Genomic DNA, 25,871 nt, shown 5'->3' on the forward strand with positions numbered 1-25,871 from the left:
TAGTACAAAAGAATGAAGGGTATCTTTTAGAAATGAAAAGAATTAGACATTTAACTAAAACGTTAAATTATTTTCAAAGCAAAGATCATAACCATAAAATGTAATTAAAAGTTCATTACCTTGTACCCTAATCTATACTTTTCATTTTAAAATATATATTTTATTGTGTAAGATGTATATTGTGCATTTTCCATTTAAAGAATAAATGGGCAATATTTTATTTGAGAGGATAAACAAAGATGATAAGAATTTTTATAAACTATAAACTTGAGGGAATGTATTTATCAAATATTCTTCTCTGTGTGCTATTTACTCTCTTTAAATCTCTGAACTAGCAAATTTTTTATAACATTGGGGCTCAAAACAGTGATGGATTTCAATAAACTAGAATGTTATATATATATTATGTAACCATCCTTTAACTCTTTAAATTGTAAGATGGTATTTTAAACTTATTAAACTTATGATTATGTATATAATTTAGGTATATACTTAGAGGTGATTATCCATATTATATATTAAGTGATGCAAAATATCATGTATTATAAAAAATGAAATTGTAGATGGAATGTACATATAACACTTGTTGGAATAACTTTAACTCCTGCTATTTAACCCTGGGGTAGGAGAAGGAATAACATAGTATTGTGGTAAGAGCATTGCCCTGGAAAAACAAGAAATCCTTTACCTGCATACTGCTGTAAATATACTAATATATTCCCCTACTCTATGTCCTCAATATCTGTAAAATAAAATAGGAATAATGGCCTTTATGAACCATTGTATGTAACAGTCTTAATTCTAGAAATCTTCATAGATGAACAAAAAAACCTTAGGAATTATAGACATCTTTTATTTTCTGCCTTTGTGTTCTGGAAATAGGTTTTAAAAATTCTAATTTTCTGTTTTTTATTTTCCTAACTTAAATGAATAAATCTACTATTTGAGGGCAGCTTTTACAATGAATTTTCTATAAAACACTGAAGAGTAGATTTGAGAGTACAGAGAGTTTTCAGTGAACAAATATGATGATAATGACTGAAGCTACTAATGAGGTTTCAAAGTTGTGGATAATCTTTTAACAGAGTTTAACATTGATTTTCACATACTATATAAGATACACTCTAGGATGTGTGTAGTATATAAGTATATATACTTATATAGTATATAGCCACTGGGTGGCTCAGTCAGGTAAGTGTTGGCCTTCCACTCAGGTCATGATCTCAAGCTTGGGATCAAGTCCCACGTCTGGCTTCCTGTTCAGTGAGGAGTTTGCTTCTGTCTCTCCCCATGACCCTCCCCTCTGCTCCTGCTCTCTCTATCTCACTATCTCTCAAATAAATAAATAAAATCTTTAAAAATAAATAAATAAAATATACTCTGGTAGATGCCTGGGTGGCTCAGTCAGTTAAGGATCTAACCAGTTCAGGTCATGACCTCGAGGTACTGGATTGAGCCTGATGTCAGTGTCAGGCTCCCTGCTCAGTGAAGAGTTTGTTTCCCTCTCCCTCTGCTCCTCCCTCCACTTATGCTCCTCTCTCCCTCTCTCTCAAATAAATAAATAGATAAATAAATATCTTCTAATAGTACACTCAGATAAATTGGTTTTTAATCTTTGTAAATACTGAGATGACAATCAGCCCTACTAAGCTTTCTATACTTTTTGAGATGTAAATCTTAAAATTGTCATTTCTTGCCTCAAAGCAATTCTAAGCATATATCTAAATATCAGTGAAAGGGTGCCTGGGTGGCTCAGTGGGTTAAGCCTCTGCCTTTTGCTCAGGTCATGATCTCAGGGTCTTGGGATCGAGCCCCGCATCAGGCTCTCTGCAGCAGGAAGCCTGCTTCCCCACTCTCTCTCTTCATGCCTCACTGCCTATTTGTGATCTCTGCCTGTCAAATAAATAAATAAAATCTTTAAAAAAAATCAATGAAATACGAAAATATTCTGGGAAAGCTTTTTATGTTGTTGTTATTTAGAAGAGAAATCATGAGTAATCTCCCTCATCACTAATTAAGGAAAAAAGGGTAGAAGAATCTCTGTCCCCAAAATTATTTCATCTCATTTTGGTTGCCAAAATACAAATAAATATACATCTCATATATACAGTTTTTATCCTCTAATGGGTATATTCTTGTCTGTAATGCCAAAACTATAGACAACTACATTTGAGGTTCTTAATAATAGCATTTATTTCCTGACTGAAATATCCCTTAGAATGAGAAATATGGAATTTATGTGCATAATCTGGTCATTTTCAAATTCATTTGGTGTTTTTATTTAGAAATTCAACTTTCTGGGTTAAATGTTTCTGTAACAAGAAGGAGATCTTGAAAATGTAAACTGTCGGAGCACCTGGTGGCTCAGTGGGTTAAGCCTCTGCCTTCAGCTCAGGTCATGATCTTAGGGTCCTAGGATCGAGCCCCACATGAGGGCCCATTACACCCCCCCCACTCTGCTCAGCAGGGAGTCTGCTTTCCTCTCTCTCTCTCTGCTGCCTCTCTGCCTACTTGTGATCTCTGTCTGTCAAATGAATAAATAAAACCTTAAAAAAAAAAAGGAAATGTAAACTGTCAGTCTAATAGTTTTAAAAGTGAAGTTATGTTCAATATATCTATTTCCTAGTAAATCATTGTAAAGAAGCTCATGAAATATGTTGCATGTATCCTACAAATAGAATTCTGATCAAAAGATGTGTGATACTGACAATATAGTCCTCTCCCATCACTAAATAAATTTTCTTTTTTTTTTTTTTTTTTGCAATGAGGAGTCTCATAACGTTTTGTTTAGAAGAACAACTGAATTATCCCAATGAAGAAATTGCAATATGAGTCCAACTGCTCTTTGAACCACAGGATTCTTCATATTGGATTACACACTCCTACTAAATGCTTTTTCCACTCTTCTGCATTTTTGCCTTATAATTTGATGAATTTAAATTAGTTTATCCCTTTTATCTTGGTTGATTTTCAAAACTCAAAGAGAAGAAAAACAAATGTTTTGACTAATTTGGAAAAGCAAAGAGAATATTTACTTTAATGGAAACTATGGGATATTTGGAAAGCTCCTTTTACATAACAATATCATTAGTATTCAATTCTACAAATAGAAATCTATTCTAGTGTTAGTTCCAACTGACACCAAAAAAGTTATGCATTTATATTAATTACATACCTGAAACAAATAACAAATATTTAAATAAACCAGAAAATATACATGACTGATACAGATAATAGAGGTTTATGATAATGCAGCACAACAAAATCTTTTTCGTATGACAAAGCCAGTGAAAATTCAAAAGAATCTTTTTGTATTATAAATGTGAAAACCAAATCTGGTGCTGGTCTTCAAACCTAAGCATCATTATATCTGTATAAACTTGCGTGGTCATATAATGCTGTTCTTAACCGACAGCCATTTAGCTTTTTACAGCTTTAAGTGGGAAAATGGCTGCATTCCAAATTCCATTTATAATTAAGTTGTTTGCACTACTACATATAATTTTACACAGAAATCTTGGGCTATTCACAAAAGGATATGAACACATATTCTTTAAAATCACCACTTGTTACATAGTGTTTATGGGTCAGTTTAATCAAAATAAAGAATCTCAACTTTAATTAGACACTCTAATTTCTTGTGCTGACAAGACCTCAGAAAATGACTCTCATTGGGGAAACAGATTTATCATCCTGCTGGTACCCTCATTAATGAGTTAAGTTAATTTTTAAGCAAAGTCATCTTGTTGGTATGGCAACAGAGTTTTTAAGTTTTTTCTTTTTTTGAACTGACCTCTCGTTGTTTTAAAAGCCATATACCAGCCAAGCCACAAGAACAGAGCTGGTGCTCATGTTAGCAAACTCCACCTTCAAGTCATCCGAGACTTGTTACCAGAGATGAATTGAAAAAGTCTCCAGGTAATTCTAGTCCCCAGTTGTTTTTTTTTTTTAAGATTTTTATTTATTTATTTGACAGAGATCACAGGTAGACAGAGAGGCAGGCAGAGAGAAAGGAGGAAGCAGGCTCCCTGCTGAGCAGAGAGCCTGATGTGGGACTTGATCCCAGGATCCTGGGATCATGACCTGAGCCGAAGGCAGAAGTTTTAACCCACTGAGCCACCCAGGTGCCCCTAGTCCCCAGTTTTCACAGCAGCTTCAGGCTTTGATTCTGTTATGGAAGCTACAGACTTCAGGGAGGAAAAAAACCATTCACATCATTCATTCTTTTCAAAGTTCTGAAACAGAACTGGGAAACATAGCACAAGGTTTGTTTTTGAGTTTACCATTGATTAAGGTTTAATTTCTCACTTAATGAAAGTAAAATATTTTTGTAACTCAAGATCATAAAACATTTTAAAATCAATTTCTCTAGGGCACCTGGGTGGTTCAGTTGGTTGCTCATCTGCTTTTGGCTCAGGTCATGATTTCCAGCTCCTGGGACAGAGCCCCATGTTGGTATGGCTTCTTCCTCAGAAGGAAGTCTACTTATCCCCCTCGCTCCCCCTCTGCCCCTCAACCCCCAACTCATGGGAAATTTCAATCTTCCTCTATGTATCTCAAATAAATAAATAAAATCCTTAAACAAACAAACAAAAAAGATTTGAGATTAACCAGTGAACGAAACTTCATGTTTCTATTAAATCAGACCCATCCTTCACATGGAGCTGCTACAGAAGTAAACCCAACCTGCCCATTATCACTATAGGAAAACATTTTCACTTAAGACTGTTGCAAATAGGGGCACCTGGGTGGCTCAGTGGGTTAAAGCCTCTGCCTTCAGCTCAGGTCATGATCCCAGAGTCCTGGGATTGAGCCCCACATCGGGCTCTCTGCTCAGTGGGGAGCCTGCTTCCCTTCCTCTCTCTCTGCCTACTTGTGATCTCTGTCAGATAAATAAAAAATATCTTAAAAAAAAAAAGACTGTTTCTAATAAAGACTATACCAAATAATCCGCCTTCATTGATTCCCCTAATGCTTTTCCAAAGGTTCAGTCTTTACATATACCTGCCCTTAAACCTTTTTGTCAGATATATACTCTAGTTATAGTTTTTCAAATGTCATTGAAGTCTATTTAGTCTTCATTAAAAGTATTTTCCACATATAACCCTTTCTTTTACCTTTCCAAATTATCTTAGTTAATTGTCCAAAGCCTCACATTTTAATGGTTATCTTGAGATGCTCAATATATTGGTAAGAATGCTTCATGATTTCTACATGCTACCATAATGTACTGAATAGAATACTAAACAAAAAATGGCTGTGTTCTTGCTGTTCTTGTTGCTGTTTGTTGTTTATTTTATTTTATTTTATTTTAACTTTTTCGGTGTTCCAAGTTTTATTTTTTATACACCACAACACAGTGCTCCATGCAATACATGCTCTCCTTAATATCCACCACCAGGCTTACCATCCCCCCCACATCCCGTCCCTTCCAAAACCCTCAGTTTGTTTCTCAGAGTTCACAGTCTCTCATGGTTCATCTCTCCCTCCAATTTCCCTTAATTCACTTTTCCTTTCCTACTCCTAATGTTCTCCATGTTACTCCTTGTGCTCCACAAGTAAGTGAAACCATATTATAATTGACTTTCTCTGCTTGACTTATTTCACTTAGCTTAATCACTTCCATCCAGTCCCATCTATGTGATAAAAAGTTGAGTATTCATCCTTTCTGAGGAGGTGTAATATTCCATTAGATATATGGACCATATTTTCTTGATCCATTCATCTGTTGAAGGACATCTTGGCTCTTTCCACAGTTTGGCAACTGTGGACATTGCTGCTATGAACTTGTATCTTTGGGGCAAATACCCAGTAGTGCAATTGCGGGGTCATAGGGTAGCTCTATTTTTAGTTTCTTAAGGAATCTATGTCCACACTGTTTTCCAAAGTAGCTGCACCAACTTGCATTCCTACCAACAGTGTGAGAGGATTTGCCTTTCTCCACATCCTCTCCAACACTTGTTGCTTCCTATCTTGTTAGTTTGGGCCATTCTAACTGGTGTAAGGTGGTATCTCAATGTGGTTTTGATTTGAATCTCCCTGATGGCTAATGATGATTAACATTTTTTTCATGTGCCTGTTAGCCATTTTATATGTCTTCTTTGGAGAAGTGTCTGTTCATGTCTTCTACCCATTTTTTGATGATTATCTGTTTTGTGTGTTGAGTTTTAGGAGTTCTTTATAATCTTGGACATAAGCCCTTTGTCTCTAGTGTTATTTGTGAATATCTTCTCCCATTCCGTGGGTTGCCTCTTTGTTTTCTTGACTGTTTCCTTTGCTGTACAGATTTTCATCTTGATGAAGCCCCAAAAGTTCATTTTTGCTTTTGTTTCCTTTGCCTTTGGAGACATATCTTGAAAGAGGTTGTGGTGGACAATGTCAAAAAAGTTACTGCCTATGTTCTCCTCCAGGATTTTGATAGATTCCCTGCCTCATGTTGAAATAGCTCTGTTCTTAATTAAGAAAGCCACATTAAAAAAAAAAAAAAGCTTGATAAAGCCATCTGCTTGAAGTCATTGATATGAATCAGAAAAAAGACCAAAAAAAAAAAAATTGTCATTAGCATCATAGACCAGTTGAAACAGTGTTGGAGACTAGTAGTTACTTTAAGAAAGATATAAACTATAAAACAAGGTTATTTTATAATTATGCTAGATTATTGTATTTTGTAATTAAAATTTAAAATATGACTTCTTATCAGAAAAGGAACAGTTACCTTTTATGAATAACTTTTGATATGTGATGGAAGAGATCTGAAAGTAATTATGTAAATCTTTACGGAACAAGAAAATGAACTAAAATCAGTTTTTCATGGCTGCCAGGCCATGTTGCAGGCATACAATTTTGTTATCCTAAAATATTTACTTTGTATCTTAAAGTTTTGAAAGTAAGTGTATCAATGTCCCTCTGCAATTCAAGACAGAAAAGATGCCACATATGGACGTATCCAATAGAAATGAGAATGCATATTTGATTTGATTGGTTTGTTTTCATATAAATAATTTAGTTTGTCATTATTTTCCTAATATTAAGTGGTGAATAATAATATTTAACTATAAACACTTCCTCCTGACAGATTTTTTTTTTTTAATTCAGCTAGCTTAGTTATTCCTCAGGGTCTTTTTTTTTTTTTTTCTTAAGATTTTATTTATTTGACAGAGATAGCTCTCACAAGTAGGCAGATAGGCAGGCAGAGAGAGAGAGAGAAAGAGAGAGAGGAGGAAGCAGGCTCCCTGCCTAGCAGAGAGCCCGATTCAGGACTCGATCCCAGGACCCTGAGATCATGACCTGAGCTGAAGGCAGAGGCTTAACCCACTGAGCCACCCAGGCACCCCTCAGTGTCATTTTTTAAAATTCTTTTTTTTTTTTTTTAAGGAACAGCAAATATTTATTGAATTCCTTATTACACTGGTATAGGAGTGCTAACAACACTGACTCCAACTTTGGTTCTCCATCTTGTTCATACCTGTGCAACAACCTCCCTTGAGGTTACATAATCCAGATCCCTTGAAAGTTAATGCATACTCTGAATAAGAAAGACTTCTTATTCTTCCTAAAGTGACACACAGAAGGTGCCCTTTTAGATAGCTAGTAGAAATAACTGGTGCTCAGATGATGCCCCTTTAGATAACACGTAGAGATTCTCTGGTGCACAGAAGGAGCCACATTAAATAACTACTGTTTGACTTGATCATAATGCCCCTCACTCAATAAAAGCTGTGGATTAAGGTTCAGAATGTGTGGAGAAAAGCTGACTAGTGCTTAAATGATTTGTCTGCCATATCCTCCTGTTGGTAAGTTACCTTAGAAAAAGTACCTGTAAATATAGAGTGGCCTGCATTGTTTTTCAGTCTAGAAGGGGCTTCTTCATCTGGAGGATAATTTACAGGTTTTCCTCCACCTTCTTTTTTATTTTTTAAAGAAAAACTTTTTTTTCATGTTTTGCATGCATTTTTAATTTTTTTAATATATATTCAAGCTCAAGTTAGTTATCATATAGTGTAGTATTAGATTCAGGGGTAGAATTTAGTAATTCATCATTTACATGCAACACCCAGTGCTTATCCCAAAAGTGCCCTCCTTAATACCCATCACCCATTTAGCCCATCCCCGATGCACCTCCCCTCTAGCAACCCTGCTTTTTGTCTATAGTTGAGAGTCTTCTATGGTTTGGTTTCCTCTGTATTTTTATCTTATTTTATTTTTCCTTCCTTCCCCTAAGTTCATCTGTTTTGTTTCTCAGATTCCACATGAATGAAATCATTTGGTATTTGCCTTTCTCTGACTGACTTATTTCACTTAGCATAATACACTCTAGTTCCTCCCACATTGTTGCAAAAGGCAAGATTTCAACTGTTTTGATGACTGAGTAATATTCCATTGTGTATATATACCACATATTTATGCATTCATCATTTGAAGGACATTTGTGTTCTTTCCATAATTTGGCTATTGTTGATAATGCTGCTATAAACATTAGAGTTCAGGGATCCCTTTCAATCAGTATTTTTGTATTCTTTCAGTAAATACCTTGTAGTGCAATTGCTGGGTCATAGTTTATTTCTATTTTTAACTTTTCGAGGGAACTGCATATTGTTTTCCAGAATGTCTGCACCAGGTTGCATTCCCACCAGCAGTGCAAGAGGGTGCCCCTTTCTCCACATCCCTGCCAGCATATTTTGTTTCCTGAGTTGTTAATTTTAGCCATTCTGACTGGTGTGAAGTGATAAATCATTGTGGTTTTGATTTTTATTTCCCTCATAAGGAGTGGTGTTGAGCATCTTTCATTTGTCTGCTAGTGATTTGTACGTCTTCCTTGGAGAAATGACTGTTCATGTCTTCTGCCCATTTCTTAACTACATTATTTATTTCTGGCGTGTTGATTTTGAGGAGCTTTTTTAAAAATAGATTTTGGATTTGCAATTTCCATTTGCAAATATCTTCTCCCATTCTGTACGTTGCCTTTTGGTTTTGTTGATGTTTCCTTTGCTGTGAAGAAGATTTTTATCTTGATGGGGTCCCAGTAGTTCAGTTTTGCTTTTACCTTGCCTTGGGGACATGTCTAGTAAGCAACTGCTATGGCTAACATCAAAAAGTTTTCTGCCTGTTTTCTCTCCTAGTATTTTGATCACTTTCTGTCTTACAATTAAGTCTTTCACCAGTTTTGAATTTATTTTTGTATATGGTGTAAGAAAGTGGTCCAGTTTCATTCTTCTGTGTGTTGCTGTGCAGAAGATTTTTACTCTGATATATTCTCAGTAGTTCATTTTTGCTTTTAATTCATTGCCCTAGGGGACTTGTTTGGAAAAATATCAGGAGAACTACCTAGAAAGAAATTTTATGGCTGATGTCAAAGATGTTACTGTGTTCTCTTCTAGGATTTTATAGTTTCAGCTCTCACATTTAGGTCTTTTTTTTTTTTAAGATTTTATTTATTTGCCAGAGAGAGAGAGAGAGAGTACACACAAGCAGGCAGAGAGGCAGGCAGAGGCAGCGAGAGAAGCAGGCACCCTGCCGAGCAAGGAGCCCGATGCGGGACTCGATCCCGGGTCCCCGGTATCATGACCTGAGCTGAAGGCAGCAGCGTAACCAACTGAGCCACCCAGGCATCCTTCATTTAGGTCTTTTAACTACCTCAAGTTTATTTTTGTATATGGTGTGAAAAAATGGTCCAGTTTCATTGTTCTGCATGTAGCTTTCCAGTTTTCCCAACACCATTTGTTAGACACTTGTCTTTTCTCCATTGGATATTCTTTCCTGCTTCATAAAATTAACTGACCATATTATTGTGGTTTTATTTCTCAGTTTCTATTTTGTCCTGTTGATTTATGTGTTTATTTTTGTCCCAGTACCATACTGTTTTTACTACTACAGATTTGTAATGTAACTTGAAATCTGAAACTGTGATACCTCCAGACTGCTTTGGCTATTTGGGTCTTCTGTGGTTCCATACGAATTTTTGGATTTGTTTCTTTTAGATTGATTGTTTGAAAAATTCTCTTGGTATTTTGATAGGGATTACATTAAATGTGTAGATTGCTTTGGGAGTATAGTCATTTTGACAATATTTGTTCTTCCAATCTATAAGCAAAGAATGTCTTCCCATTTTTTGTGTGTCTTCTTCAATTTCTTTCATCAGTGTTTTATAGTTACAGTACTCTTCATATATAGGACTTTCATTTCTCTGGTTAAGTTTATTCCTAGATTCTTTATTATTTTTGGTGCAATTGTAAATGGAAATGTTTTTCTTAATTTATCTTTCTGCAGCATCATTATTAGTGTATATAGAAATAGATTTCTATACATGATTTTTTTTTATATCCTATGAATTTATTGACTTCATGTTGCAGTTCTAGTAGTTTTTTGGTGGTGTCTCTCAATTTTTCTTTATATAGTATCATTTCATCTGCAAACAGAAAGTTTTAATTTTTCATTCCCATTTGGGATGCCTTTTCCTTCTTTTTTTTTTTGGTGTATAGCTGGGACTTCCTGTACTATACTGAAATGAAGTGGTGAGAGTGCATCTTTTTGTCTTCTCCCTGATTTTAAAGGGAAAGCTCTAGTTTTCCCCCATTTAGTATGGGGTTTTCATATAAGGTTTTTATTACGTTGAGTTTTTTCCCTCTAAACCTACTATGTTGAGGGATTTTATCATGAATGAGTATTGTATTATGTCAAATGTTTTCTTCTGTGTCTACTGGAAAGATTATATGGTTTTTAAATCTTCTTTTATTGAGCCAATGTATCATATTGGTTAATTTTCAAATATTGAATCACTCTTGCATCTTGGGAATAAATCCCATTTGATCTTGGTGAATGATTTTTTAATGTACTGTTGAAGTATTGTGTTGAAGATTTTTGCATCTATGTTCATCAGAGACATTGACCTGTAGTTTTCTTTTTTGTTGGTGTCTTTATGTGGTTTTGGTATCAGGATAATGTTGGCCTCCTAGAATTAATTTGGAAGTTTTCCTTCCTCTTCTATTTTTTGCAACAGTTTAAGAAGAAAAGGTATCAACTCTTCTTTAAATGTTTGGTAGAATTCCCCTTTGATGCCAACTGGTCCTGGACTTTTGTCTGTTGGGAGTTTTTTTGATTAGTGATTCAGTGAATTTGCTGGTAATTGATCTGTTCAAATTTCCTTTCTTCCTGCTTAATTTTGGTAGGTTATATATTCCTAGGAATCTGTCCATTTCTTCTAAGCTGTCTTATGTGTTGATGTATAATTTTTTCATAATATTCTCTTACATATGTTTGTACTTCTATGGTGTTGGTTGTTAGTTCTACACACTCATTTGTGATTTCATTTCAGGCCTTTCCCTTTTTTTCTTGATAAGTCTATCTTACAAGTTTTTCAATTCTGTGATTTTTTTTCCCCAAAAAACCAGTTCCCAGTTTTATTGATTTCACCGCCTCCCCCATTTCTATATCACTTATTTCTGCTCTAATCCTTATTATTTCCTTATTTCTGCTGGTTTTGCATTTTATTTGTTGTTCTTTTTCTAGCTGCTTTAGGCATAAGGTTAGGTTGTTTGAGATTCCCCTTGTTTCTTTTCTTTTTTTTTTTTAAAGATTTTATTTATTTATTTGTCAGAGAAAGTGAGCACAGGCAGACAGAGAGGCAGGCAGAGGCAGAGGGAGAAGCAGGTTCCCCGCTGAGCAGGGAGCCCGATGTGGGACTCGATCCCAGGACGCTGGGATCATGACCTGAGCCGAAGGCAGCTGCATAACCAACTGAGCCACCCAGGCGTCCCAAATTCCCCTTGTTTCTTGAAATAAGCCTGGGTTGCTATAAACTTCCCTCTTAGAAAAGCATTTGCTGCATTCCAAAGATTTTGGGTCACTGTGTTTACACTTAAATTAGTTTCCACATAATTTTTTATTTCCTTGATTTCTTGATTGACTCATTCACCATTTAGATGTATGTTATTTAACTTCCATGTATTTGTGCTCTTTCCAGATTTTTCTTGTGTTTTATTTCTAGTTTCATAGTGTTGTAGTCAGAGGATGCATGGTATGATTTCAGTCTTTTCAAATTTGTTAAGACTTGTTTTGTGGCCTATTATGTCATCTATTCTGGAGAATGTTCCATATGCACTTGAAAAGAATGTGTATTCTGCTCTGTTAGGGTTGAATGTTCTGAATATGTATGCTAAATACATCTGGACCAGTGTGTCCAGACACACTTTGTTTCTTTGTTCCTTTGTTGATTTTCTGTTTGGATGATCTGCCTGTTGGTGTAAATGGAGTGTTTAAAGTCCCCTATTATTATTTTATAAGTATTTATTAGTTCCTTTATGCTTGCTATTAACTATTTTATGTATCTGGGTGCTCCCATATTGAGCCCATATGTGTTTATAATTGTTATATCTTCTTGTTGGACCATCCTTTTATTATTATATATTGTGCCTCTTTGTTTCCTAATACAGCCTTTTGTTTTAAAGTCTATTTTGTCCAATATAAGTATTGCCATGCCAAGTTTCTTAAATACCTGTTCACATGATAAATGCTTCTCCATCCCCTTGCTTTCAATCTGCAGTTGTGTTTAGCTCTAAATTGAGTCCCTTGTAGGCAGTGTCTACTGTGTCATCCTATGTCATTTGATTGGAGCATTTAGTCCATTTTCATTTTAAGTAATTATTGATAGATGTGTATTTATTTTTTATATTTTTTATTTATATATATATTATTTAAATATATTTATATATGTAATATATATTATATATTTTTATTTATATACTTTTTTATATTTTTATATTTGTATTATTCTTTTTTTAAGTAATTTTTGATAGATGTGTATTTATTTGTTTTGTGGTTGTTTCTATAGTTTTTCTCTGATTCTTTCATCTCTTTTTCTTTCACAGCTTGTAGGTTTTCTTTAGTGATATATTTGAATCCTTTCCTCTTTTATTCTTTGCTTATCTATCTATCTACCAAATATTATCTATTTGGTATTTTATCTGTGGTTACCATTAGGCTTGTCTGTATCATCTTCTGCATACAGAAGTCCAAATTAAGTTGATGGTCACTTAAGTTTGTACCTATTCTTTTTTTTATATAATTTTTTTTAATAAACATATAATATATTTTTATCCCCAGGGGTGCAGGTCTGTGAATCGCCAGGTTTACACACTTCTCAGCACTCACCATAGCACATACCCTCCCCAATGTCCATAACCCCACTCCCCCCAGCAACCCTCAGTTTGTTTTGTGAGATTAAGAGTCACTTATGGTTTGTCTCCCTCCCAATCCCATCTTGTTTTATTTATTCTTCTCCTACCCCCTTAACCCCCCATGTTGCATCTCCACTTCCTCATATCAGGGAGATCATGATAGTTGTCTTTCTCTGCTTGACTTATTTTGCTAAGCATAATACCCTCTAGTTCAATCCACGTTGTCGCAAATGGCAAGATTTCATTTCTTTTGATGGCTGCATAATATTCCATTGTGTAAATATATGATATCTTCTTTATCCATTCATCTATTGATGGACATCTAGGTTCTTTCCATAGTTTGGCTATTGTAAACATTGCTGCTATAAACATTCGGGTGCACATGCCCCTTCGGATCACTATGTTTGTATCCTTAGGGTAAATACCCAGTAGTACTATTGCTGGGTCAAGGGTAGTTCTATTTTAAACATTTTGAGGAACCTCCATGCTGTTGTCCAGAGTGGTTGCACCAGCTTGCATTCCCACCAACAGTGTAGGAGGGTTCCCCTTTTTCCGCATCCTCGCCAGCATCTGTCATTTCCTGACTTGTTAATTTTAGCCATTCTGACTGGTGTGAGGTGATATCTCATTATGGTTTTGATTTGTATTTCCCTGATGCCGATTGATATGGAGCACATTTTCATGTGTCTGTTGGCCATCTGGATGTCTTCTTTGCAGAAATGTCTGTTCATGTCTTCTGCCTATTTCTTAATTGGATTATTTGTTCTTTGGGTTTTGAGTTTGCTAAGTTCTTTATAGATTTTGGACACTAGTCCTTTATCTGATATGTCGTTTGCAAATATCTTCTCCCATTCTGTCAGTTGTCTTTGGTTTTGTTAGTTGTTTCCTTTGCTGTGCAAAAGCTTTTGATCTTGATAAAATCCCAATAGTTTATTTTTGCCCTTGCTTCCCTTGCATTTGGCAATGTTCCTAGAAAGATGTTGCTGCAGCTGAGGTCGAAGAGGTTGCTGTCTGTGTTTTCCTCAAGGATTTTGATGGATTCCTTTCTCACATTGAGGTTCTTCTTCCATTTTGAGTCTATTTTCATGCGTGGTGTAAAGAAATGGTCCAATGTCACATTTTTGCATGTGGCTGTCCAATTTTCCCAACACCATTTATTGAAGAGGCTGTCTTTTTTCCATTGGACATTCTTTCCTGCTTTGTCAAAGATTAGTTGACCATAGAGTTGAGGGTCTATTTTTGGGCTCTCTATTCTGTTCCATTGATCTATGGGTCTGTTTTTGTGCCAGTACCATGCTGTCTTGATGATGACAGCTTTGTAATAGAGCTTGAAGTCCGGAATTGTGATGCCACCAACGTTGGCTTTCTTTTTCAATATCCCTTTGGCTATTCGAGGTCTTTTCTGGTTCCATATACATTTTAGGATTATTTGTTCCATTTATTTGAAAAATATGGATGGTACTTTGATAGGAATTGCATTAAATGTGTAGATTGCTTTAGGTAGCATAGACATTTCACAATATTTATTCTTCCAATCCAGGAGCATGGAACATTTTTTCATTTCTTTGTGACTTCCTCAGTTTCTTTCATGAGTACTTTATAGTTTTCTGAGTATAGATTCTTTGCCTCTTTGGCTAGGTTTATTCCTAGGTATCTTGTGGTTTGGGGTGCAACTGAAAATGGGATTGACTCCTTAATTTCTCTTTCTTCTGTCTTGTTATTGGTGTAGAGAAATGCAAGTGATTTCTGTGCATTGATTTTATATCTTAACACTGAATTCCTGTAGAAGTTCTAGCAGTTTTGGAGTGGAGTCTTTTGGATTTTCCACATATAATACCATATATCTGCGAAGAGTGATAATTTGACTTCTTCTTTGCCGATTTGATGCCTTTAATTTCCTTTTGTTGTCTGATTGCTGAGGCTAGGACTTCTAGTACTATGTTGAATAGCAGTGGTTATAATGGATATCCCTGCCGTGTCCCTGACTTTAGCGGAAAAGCTTTCAGTTTTTCTCCATTGAGAATGATATTTGTGGTGGGTTTTTCATAGATGGCTTTGATGATATTGAGGTATGTGCCCTCTATCCCTACACTTTGAAGAGTCTTGATCAGGAAGGGATGCTGTACTTTGTCAAAAGCCTTTTCAGCATGTATTGAGACAATTATATGGTTCTTGTTCTTTCTTTTATTAATATGTTGTATCACATTGATTAATTTGCGGCTGTTGAACCAACCTTGCAGCCCTGGAATAAATCCCACTTGGTCGTGGTGAATGATCCTTTTAATGTACTGTTGAATCCTATTGGCTAGTATTTTGGTGAGAATTTTTGCATCTGTGTTCATCAAGGATATTGGTCTGTAGTTCTTTTTTTTGATGGGATCCTTGTCTGGTTTTGGGATCAAGGTGATGCTGGCCTCATAAAATGAGTTTGGAAGTTTTCCTTCCATTTCTATTTTTTGGAACAGTTTCAGGAGAATAGGAATTAGTTCTTCTTTAAATGTTTGGTAGAATACCCCCGGGAAGCCATCTGGCCTTGGGCTTTTGTTTGTTTGGAGATTTTTGATGACTGTTTCAATCTCCTTGCTGGTTATGGGTCTGTTCAGGCCTCTATTTCTTCCTGGTTCAGTTGTGGTAGTTTATATGTCTCTAGGAATGCATCCATTTCTTTCAGATTGTCAAATTTGTTGGTGTAGAGTTGCTCATAGTATGTTCTTATAATTGTTTGTATTTCTTTGATGTTAGTTGTGATCTCTCCTCTTTCATTCATGATTTTATTTATTTGGGTCCTTTCTCTTTTCTTTTTGATAAGTCAGGCCAGGGGTTTATCAATCTCATTAATTCTTTCATAAAAACTGCTCCTAGTTTCATTGATTTGTTGTATTGTATTTTTGGTATTTATTTCATTGATTTCTGCTCTGATCTTTATAATTTCTCTTCTCCTGCTGGGATTAGGCTTTCTTTGTTTTTCTTTCTCCAGCTCCTTTACGTGTAGGGTTAGGTTGTGTACCTGAGACCTTTCTTGTTTCTTGAGAAAGGCTTGTACCGCTATATATTTTCCTCTCAGGACTGCCTTTGTTGTGTCCCACAGATTTTGAACCATTGTGTTTTCATTATCATTTTTTGCATGAATTTTTTCAATTCTTCTTTAATTTTCTGGTTGACCCATTCATTCTTTAGAAGGATGCTGCTTAGTCTCCATGTATTTGGGTTCTTTCCAAACTTCCTCTTGTGGTTGAGTTTTAGCTTCAGAGCATTGTGGTCTGAAAATATGCAGGGACTGATCCCAATCTTTTGATACCGGTTGAGTCCCAATTTAGGACCGAGGATGTGATCTATTCTGGAGAATGTTCCATGTGCACTAGACACGAATGTGTATTCTGTTGCTTTGGGATCAAATGTTTTGAATATATCTGTGATGTCCATCTGGTCCAGTGTGTCGTTTAAGGCCTTTATTTCCTTGTTGATCTTTTGCTTGGATGATCTGTCCATTTCAGTGAGCAGTGAGGGGAGTGTTAAAGTCCCCTACTATTATTGTATTATTGTTGATGTGTTTCTTTGATTTTGTTATTAATTGGTTTATATAGTTGGCTGCTCCCACGTTGGGGGCATAGACATTTAAAATTGTTAGATCTTCTTGTTGGACAGACCTTTGAGTATGATATAGTGTCCTTCCTCATCTCTTACTATTGTCTTTGGCTTAAAATTTAATTGTTCTGATATAAGGGTTGCCACTCCTGCTTTCTTCTGATGTGCATTAGCATAGCAAATTCTTTTCCACCCCCTCACTTTAAATCTGGAGGTGTCTTCAAGTTTAATATGAGTTTCTTGTAGGCAACATATAGATGGTTTGTTTTTTTTTTATCCATTCTGATACCCTGTGTCTTTTGATTGGGGCATTGAACCCATTAACATTCAGGGTAACTATTGAGAGATATGAATTTAGTGCCATTGTATTGCCTGTAAGGTGACTTTTACTGTACATTGTCTCTGTTCCTTTCTGATCAACTACTTTTAGGCTCTCTCTTTGCTTAGAGGACCCCTTTCAATATTTTCTGTAGAGCTGGTTTGGTGTTTACAAATTGTTTCAGTTTTTGTTTGTCCTGGAAGCTTTTAATCTCTCCTTCTATTTTCAATGATAGCCTAGCTGGATATAGTATTCTTGGCTGTATGTTTTTCTTGTTCAGTGCTCTGAATATATCATGCCAGCTCTTTCTGGCCTGCCAGGTCTCTGTGGATAAGTCAGCTGCCAATCTAATATTTTTACCATTGTATGTTACAGACTTCTTTTCCCGGGCTGCTTTCAGGATTTTCTCTTTGTTACTAAGACTTGTAAATTTTACTATTAGATGACAGGGTGTGGACCTATTCTTATTGATTTTGAGGGGGTTTCTCTATACCTCCTGGATTTTGATGCTTGTTCCCTTTGTCATATTGGGGAAATTCTCTCCAATAATTCTCTCCAGTATACCTTTTGCTCCCCTCTCTCTTTCTTCTTCTTCTGGAATCCTAATTATTCTAATGTTGTTTTGTCTTATGGTGTCACTTATCTCTTGAATTCTCCCCTCGTGGTCCCGTGGCTGTTTGTCCCTCTTTTGCTCAGCTTCTTTATTCTCTGTCATTTGGTCTTCTATATCACTAATTCTTTCTTCTGCCTCTTTTATCCAAGCAGTGAGAGCCTCCATTTTTTATTGCACCTCATTAATAGCTTTTTTTATTTCAACTTGGTTAGATTTTAGTTCTTTTTTTTTTTTCTCCAGAAAGGGCTTTTATATCTCCGGAGAGTGTTTCTCTAATATCTTCCATGCCTTTTTCGAGCCCGGCTAGAACCTTGAGAATCGTCATTCTGAACTCTAGATCTGACATATTACCAGTGTCTGTATTGATTAAGTCCCTAGCCTTTGGTACTGCCTCTTGTTCATTTTTTTTTTTTTTTTTTTGTGGTGAATTTTTCCGCCTTGTCATTTTGTCCAGAGAAGAGTATATGAAGGAGCAAGTAAAATACTAAAAGGGTGGCAACAACCCCAGGAAAATATGCTTTAACCAAATCAGAAGAGTTCCCAAATCGTGAGGGGGAAGAAAGGGGTTAAAAAGAGGTCAGAAAGAAAAAAAATTAATATATTAAGAAAATAAATAAATAAAAAACATTATCTAGTATATATATTAGATAAACTAGTTAAAAAAACATTAAAAAAGAAAAGGACAAAAGTTAAAAAAATTAGCAGAAGAAGAGGAAAAAAAGGATTGAAAAAGAAAAAAATTAAATTAACTGCAAGACTAAAGAATCATGGGGAGAAAGCTATGAGTTCTGTTCTTTGCTTTCTCCTCATCTGGAATTCTGCTGCTCTCCTTGGTATTGAAACTGCACTCCTTGGTAGGTGAACTTGGTCCTGGCTGGATTTCTTGTTGATTTTCTGGGGGAGGGAACTGTTGTAGTGATTCTCAAGTGTCCTTGCCCCAGGCGGAATTGCACCACTCTTACCAGGGGCTGGGCTAGTAATCCGCTCAGGTTCACTTTCAGGAGCTTTTGTTCCCTGAGCTCTTTCTGTAGAGTTCCAGAGGACACGAATGAAAATGACTGCCACCCAGTCTCTGGCCAGGAGGAGCCAAGAGCCTGGAGCCCCACTCCTGAGTGCGCCCTAAGAGAGCAGCGCCAAATTATTCCTGTCTCCGTGGCCTCTGGCCGCAATCTGAGCTCACCAAGCCTGTGACCGGTTCAAGGTAACCCCGAGCTGGGAGCTCACTCCTCGGCTCTGTCTCTGTAGCTGGCTTCCTTGTTCTAACACCTATAAGCTCTGCGACAGTTAGACACCCCCAATCCTTCTGTGACCCTGCAGGATCTGAGGCCACACTGACCCCACGTGGGCTTCACCCCAGTTCAGCCTCTGGAGTGATGTCCCTGCCGAACAGACTTATAAAAGTCCTGATTTTGTGCTCTGTTGCTCTGATGTTTGCCGGGAGCCGGCCCCTCCCCCCAAGGTCTATCTTCCCTTCCCCTTGGATTCACTTCTCCGCCAGTCCTACCTTTCAAAAAGTGGTTGATTTTCTGTTTCTAGAATTTCTGTTCTTCTTCTCTTCAATCTGCCATTGGATTTATAGTTGTTTGCAATATTTAGATAAGCTATTTAGCTGATCTCCTGCTATCTGAAGTAGTCTTCTCCTGCTACTTCTCCACCATCTTGACTCCTCCCCCTGTACCCATTCTTTACCACCCCCAATCCATGTATTAGGTATATAGTGTCATATTTTATATTCTTTTATTCTGTGAATCCCTTGACTGGTTTTTACAGATATATTGTCTTCCTTACTCTCCTTTACGGTCTTTTCCACTCAAAGAAGTCCTTTTGAATATTTCTTGTAGGGCTGGTTTAATTATCAGGAACTTTTTAAATTTTTGTTTGTCTGAGAAACTCTTTTTTCCTTTCTATTCTGAATGATAGCCTTGCTGGATAAAGTATTTTTGGTTATAGGTTTTTCCCTTTGAGTGCTTTGAATATGTCATGCCAGTCCCTTTCAGCAGCTAAAGTTTCTGATGAAAAATTTGCTGCTGGCCTTCTAGGGTTATGTTTATATGTAACTGTCTTATTTTCTGTTGCTGCTTTTAGGATTTTTCTTTATCACTACTTTTTGCCATTTTAATCACAGTATGCCTTAGTGTGGAGCTCCTTGGGTTTATTTTTTTGGAGAATCTTTGTGCCTCCTGGATCTAGATATGTTTCATTCTCCAGATTAGGGAAGTTCAGCTTTTATTTCTTCAAACAAACTTTCTACCCATTTTTTTTCTCTTCTTCTAGGATCCCTAAAATGCAAATATTACACTTGATTGAGTCACAGATTTCTCTAAGTGTATTCTCAATTTACTTTATATTCCCTCTCTTTTGTTCAGTGTGATTACTTTCTATTACTCTGTATTCCAGATCATTCTTTCCTCTGCTTCATCTACCCTGCTAATTATTCCCCAATCATATTTTTAATTTCATTTATTGTGTTCATCTCTGGTTCTCTTTTATCTCTTTGCTAAGGCTTTCACTGATGTTTTCTATTCTTTTTTCAAGCACAGTGAATACCCTCACAATCATTACTTGGAATTCTCAATCAGGCATATTACTTATATCCATTTCACTGAAGTCTCTTGCTGTGGTTTGGTCTGTTCTTTCATTTGGAATATATTTCTCTCTCTCCTCATTTTGCCTAAATCTTTGTGTCTCTTTCTCTGTGTTAGAAAAGTCAGTTACATCTCCCACTGTTGAAGGTAATGGTCTTGTGTAGAATAGGTCTTACAATGCCTTGCAGCACAGTATCCCTTGGTCCCAAAGACCTTGTGCTTCAGGGAATGTCTCCTGTTCATGGTGTGTGGGCCCTGTTGTATTTTTGTCTATTTTCCCTTCAGTTCAGTTCAGTTCTGTTGTATTTTTGCCTATTTTTCCTTCAGTTCAGTTGTCTGCTTCCTTTGGCAGGTCTGGGGAGTTTTAACAAGGCATGCACCAGTCTTCTGGCTAATTGAGACATGGAACCACCCCTTACTTGTGAGAACATGCCAGCCTAAGCAGATCTGCAAAGGGCATATAGGCAGGTCCTACAATTTTAACAATGTTTCCTCGTGTTTCCACAGTGCTAGCTGCTGTTATAGCTGCAGTCTGACAAAACTGAGGCTGCACAAAATGTGTTTGTAGGAAGATGTAGTGTTGGCAAAGTTTATATTACTCTTCTGGGGAAGGGGCCCTGCAACACTGAAATTGAGGCATATGGGTGTGACTGGAAAGGGTAGATCCCTGGGAACGGGGTCAGGGTGAGAGAGGGAGTCTTAGTGCAAGCCTCTGAGTAGTGGGTGTAGGTGCAGCACATTGGTTCCCACAGTTGACCCTGTGTTTATGCTGGGGCATGGGGTAGGCAAATGGCAGCTGCAAAATTCTTAGTTTCTGGAGGACCTTTCTGAGATCCCTATTTCATGGGGACACATTCTGTGATAAATGAAATCACTCTCCCTCCTTTCTGCCCCCAGCATTTTTCAAATTGCTGGTTCAATGCTGTATTTACTCAGGCTACTTGTGGTGCTGCCTCATTAAGTTCTGAGATGCAGCTTCCTGATACCCTCAGGACTCCCCTAGATAGGAGCATGCTGATTTTAAGAAGTCCATGCTTTACATCCAGCTGTTTGTAAAAAGTCTGAAATTTGGCCCCTCTAGCTTTCAAAACCAAATATCCTTGGGGTTCATCTTCCCAGTGTAGAATTCCTGGCATGATCATCTTTCTTGCCCTTCACTGCGCTCCCAGATCCCTACTGTTCAATGATGGCCACCACCCCTTTAGGTCTCATATCATATCTCTGCCTTTCCTACTTTCCTCTAATGTGGGCTCTTCTCTATCTTAGGTTGTGGAGTTCATTCTGTCAGTCTTCAGGTCTTTTTCTGGAATATTTAAGTGATGTGACTGTTACCTACTTGTATATGTGGGGCAAAGGTCCTCCTACTCTGCTATCTTCCCCATAGCTTGTATCCATTTTATAAATTATTTTTATCTTTACCTCCCATATCACATTTCTGCACTGACATTCATGTTAGGGTTCAGCCTAGCAAAGAAGGCAAGTTCTAATTAAATTGTATTATTTAAATATACAATGGAGAATTTTATTATTCAGGAATTAGGTATGGCAAGTAAAAATTTTACTGATTGCATACACAGAGATATCTATTAAAAAATAGCCACAAAATCTTCTTGTTATGTAAGTCATAAAGATTAGCTCCATTTTGACCAATCTACTTCAGTTTTCATGATGTGCACCACTGGAAACAGATCAATGGCACACTATGCTAGCTTTTCCCCTTCTCTTTCCCTCAACTTTCTCACCATTGCCTCCCACTGGATAAACTCAAGGGGAAATGAGCTGACACAAAAACTGGGGCTAGCTTGCAGGGTACAACTCTTTCCAAATCCAGAGTATAGAAAGCAAAATTGTAGCCACACTCTGAAGACAGTTCCTGTGCCAGTGCAAAGGGTAACATGAAATGTTTTAATTGAAATAGCTTTTCATAGACTTCATTCTCATTGTATTTGATAAAAAACATATATATATATATATACATATATATATATATAATATTTTTCATGAAAGGACACTATAAATACATGTTTTTAAGAGTGCTTTTCTGGATTTTTATTGCATACAAAGTGATAAGAAATTTAAAGATAACAAAAACAAATAACTAAAAAGATAATAAAAATAAATATTTAAACAAAAATGATTAAAAAGATAACAAAACTAAATAATTAAAATTTAAAAATAAGAAAGCCTAATTTCACATCATCTCTCCAAGTCTTCTGTTGTCTTTAGTAATTTTTTTTTTAAATAGAGACATTTAAATATATTTAAATGAAGATGCCAAGTGTGAAGTTGGTATTTGAGTGTGAGTTTCATAGAGTTGGAACTACAGTTCCCAGCACATGTTTAAAAAACAGTGCGGAAGAGCCATAGAAATATATATGAAGGTAGAGACAAAGAGATGAAAAAGGTTGGAGACCTTCTGAAAGGTTGGAGAAGAGTGTCAAGAAGCCAAATGCAAAACATTATTCACGAAATTGAGAGTGAAAATTGTCTTCCTTATAAAGACTTATTTTTAGGAGAAAAACAACCAAGATCTACCTTTTTTTTTAAATGTGGAATTCTATTTTAATTTATTTTTTATTTATTTTCAGCATAACAGTATTCATTATTTTTCACCACACCCATGCTCCATGCAATCCATGCCCTTTTTAATACCCACCACCTGGTACCCCAACCTCCCACCCCCCCGACATTTCAAAACCCTCAGATTGTTTTTCAGAGTCCATAGTCTCTTATGGTTCACCTCCCCTTCCAATTTCCCGAAACTCTCTTCTCCTCTCTACCTAGCCATGTCCTCCATGCTATTTGTTATGCTCCAAAAATAAGTGAAATCATATGATAATTGACTCTGCTTGACTTATTTCACTCAGCATAATCTCTTCAGTCCCTTACATGTTGCTACAAAAGTTGGGTATTCGTCCTTTCTGATGGAGGCATAATACTCCATAGTGTATATGGACCACATCTTCCTTATCCATTCATTCATTGAAGGGCATCTTGGTTCTTTCCACAGTTTGGCGACCATGGCCATTGCTGCTATAAACATTGGGGTACAGATGGCCCTTCTTTTCACTACATCTGTATCTTTGGGGTAAATACCCAGGAGTGCAATTGCAGGGTCTTAGGGAAGTTCTATTTTTAATTTCTTGAAGGAATCTCCACACTGTTCTCCAAGAAGCTGCACCAATTTGCATTCCCACCAACATTGGAAGAGGGTTCACCTTTCTCCACATCCCCTCCAACACATGTTGTTTCCTGTCTTGCTAATTTTGGCCATTCTAACTGGTGTAAGGTGATATCTCAATGTGGTTTTAATTTGAATCTCCTTGATAGCTAGTGATGATGAACATTTTTTCATGTGTCTGATAGCCATTTGTATGTCTTGATTGGAGAAGTGTCTGTTCATATTTTCTGCCCATTTTTTGATATGATTATCTGTTTTGTGTGTGTTGAGTTTGAGGAGTTCATTATAGATCCTGGATATCAACATTTTGTCTGTACTGTCATTTGCAAATATCTTCTCCCATTCCGTGGGTTGCCTCTTTATTTTCTTGACTGTTTCCTTTGCTGTGCAGAAGCTTTTGATTTTGATGAATTCCCAAAAATTCATCTTCGCTTTTGTTTCCTTTGCCTTTGGAGACATATCTTGAAAGAAGTTGCTGTGGCTGATATCGAAGAGATTACTGCCTATGTTCTCCTCTTGGATTCTGATGGATTCCTGTCTCACATTGATGTCTTTTATCCATCTTGAGTTTATCTTTGTGGTATGTATGGTGTAAGAGAATGGTCGAGTTTCATTCTTCTACATATAGCTGCCCAGTTTTCCCAGCACCATTTATTGAAGAAACCATCTTTTCTCCACTGTATATTTTTTCCTGTTTTGTCGAAGATTATTTGCTCATAGAGTTGAGGGTCCATATCTGGGCTTTCTACTCTGTTCCACTGGTCTATGTGTCTGTTTTTATGCCAGTACCATGCTGTCTTGGTGATCACAGCTTTGTAGTAAAGCTTGAAATCAGGTAACGTGATGCCCCCATTTTATTTTTGTTTTCAACATTTCCTTAGCAATTCGGGGTCTCTTCTGATTCCATACAAATTTTTGGATTATTTGCTCCAGCGCTTTGAAGAATACTGGAGGAACTTTGATCGGAATGGCATTAAAAGTATAGATTGCTCTACACAGTATAGGCATTTACCAACGTTTATTCTTCTGATCCAAGAACATGGAATGGTCTTCCATCTTTTTGTGTCTTCTTCAATTTCTTTCATGAATGTTCTGTAGTTCCTCGAGTACAGATCCTTTACCTCTTTGATTAGGTTTATTTGCAGGTATCTTATGGTTCTTGGTGCTATAGTAAATGGAATCGATAATTTCCCTTTCTGTATTTTCATTATTAGTGTATAAGAAAGCCACTGATTTCTGTACATTGACTTTGTATCCTGTCACGCTGCTGAATTATTGTATGAGTTCTAGTAGTTTGGGGGTGGAGTCTTTTGGGTTTTCCATATAAAGAATCATGTCATCTGTGAAGAGAGAGAGTTTGACTTCTTCATTGCCAATTTGGATACCTTTTATTTCTCTTTGCTGTTTGATTGCTGTTGCTAGGACTACTAATACTATGTTGAACAAGAGTGGTTAGAGTGTGCATCCTTGTCTTGTTCCTGATCTAAACAGGAAGGCTGCAAGCTTTTTCCCATTGAAGATGATATTTGCTGCAGGTCTTTCATAAATAGATTTTATGAAGTTCAGGAATGTTCCCTCTATCCCTATACTTTGAAGCGTTTTAATCAGGAACAGATGCTGGATTTTGTCAAATGCTTTTTCTGCATCAATTGAGAGGACCATATGGTTCTTCTCTCTTCTCTTATTATTTTGTTCTATCACATTGATTGATTTGCGAATGCTGAACCATCCTTGTACCCCAGGGATGAATCCCACCTGGTCATGGTGGATAATCTTTTTAATGTGCTGTTGGATCCTGTTTGCTAGGATCTTGTTGAGAATCTTAGCATCCATATTCATCAGTGATATTGGTCTGAAATTCTCCTTTTTGGTAGAGTATTTGCCTGGTTTGGGGATCAGGGCAATGCTGGCTTCATAGAAAGAGTCTGGAATTTTTCCTTCTGCAAGGCTGTGCTTCTGCTGGCTGGCGAGGTTCCCAGCACCTCACAGGAGTTGGGCCCCACACGCTCTCAGGAGCACTGATGGTTCAGAGACCAAGACCTGGTTTCTCCACCACACTCTCTCTGGCTCTGTGCCAGGGATGGCTGTCCTGGTTCTGGGGACTTAAGCCCCTGACCCTAACACCCTGATTCCCACAATTTCTCTCTGGTGATCCTTTGCTCTTTTTGAGTGCTTTCTACCAGACTCCCAAGTTAATTCTGGTCCCCAGACGCAGGGCACTCTTGTATTGGGATATTACTTTCCAATGAGTCACCCCTGGTGGCTCCCTCCCCCCTTTTATTTATATTCCAATATCAGTCTGACTTTCCCACTCTGCTTTACCTGCCCACTGGTGTCTTCTGCTCCAGTAGAGATCCAGACATGTATAATTCTGATCTCAGGCTGATTTCATGTGTGATCAGAGTTCTTTGGAAGG

Source organism: Mustela putorius, unplaced genomic scaffold, assembly GCF_011764305.1.
Source record: "Mustela putorius furo isolate JIRA1106 unplaced genomic scaffold, ASM1176430v1.1 tig00001215_pilon_pilon_pilon, whole genome shotgun sequence".
Lineage (NCBI taxonomy): Eukaryota > Metazoa > Chordata > Mammalia > Carnivora > Mustelidae > Mustela > Mustela putorius.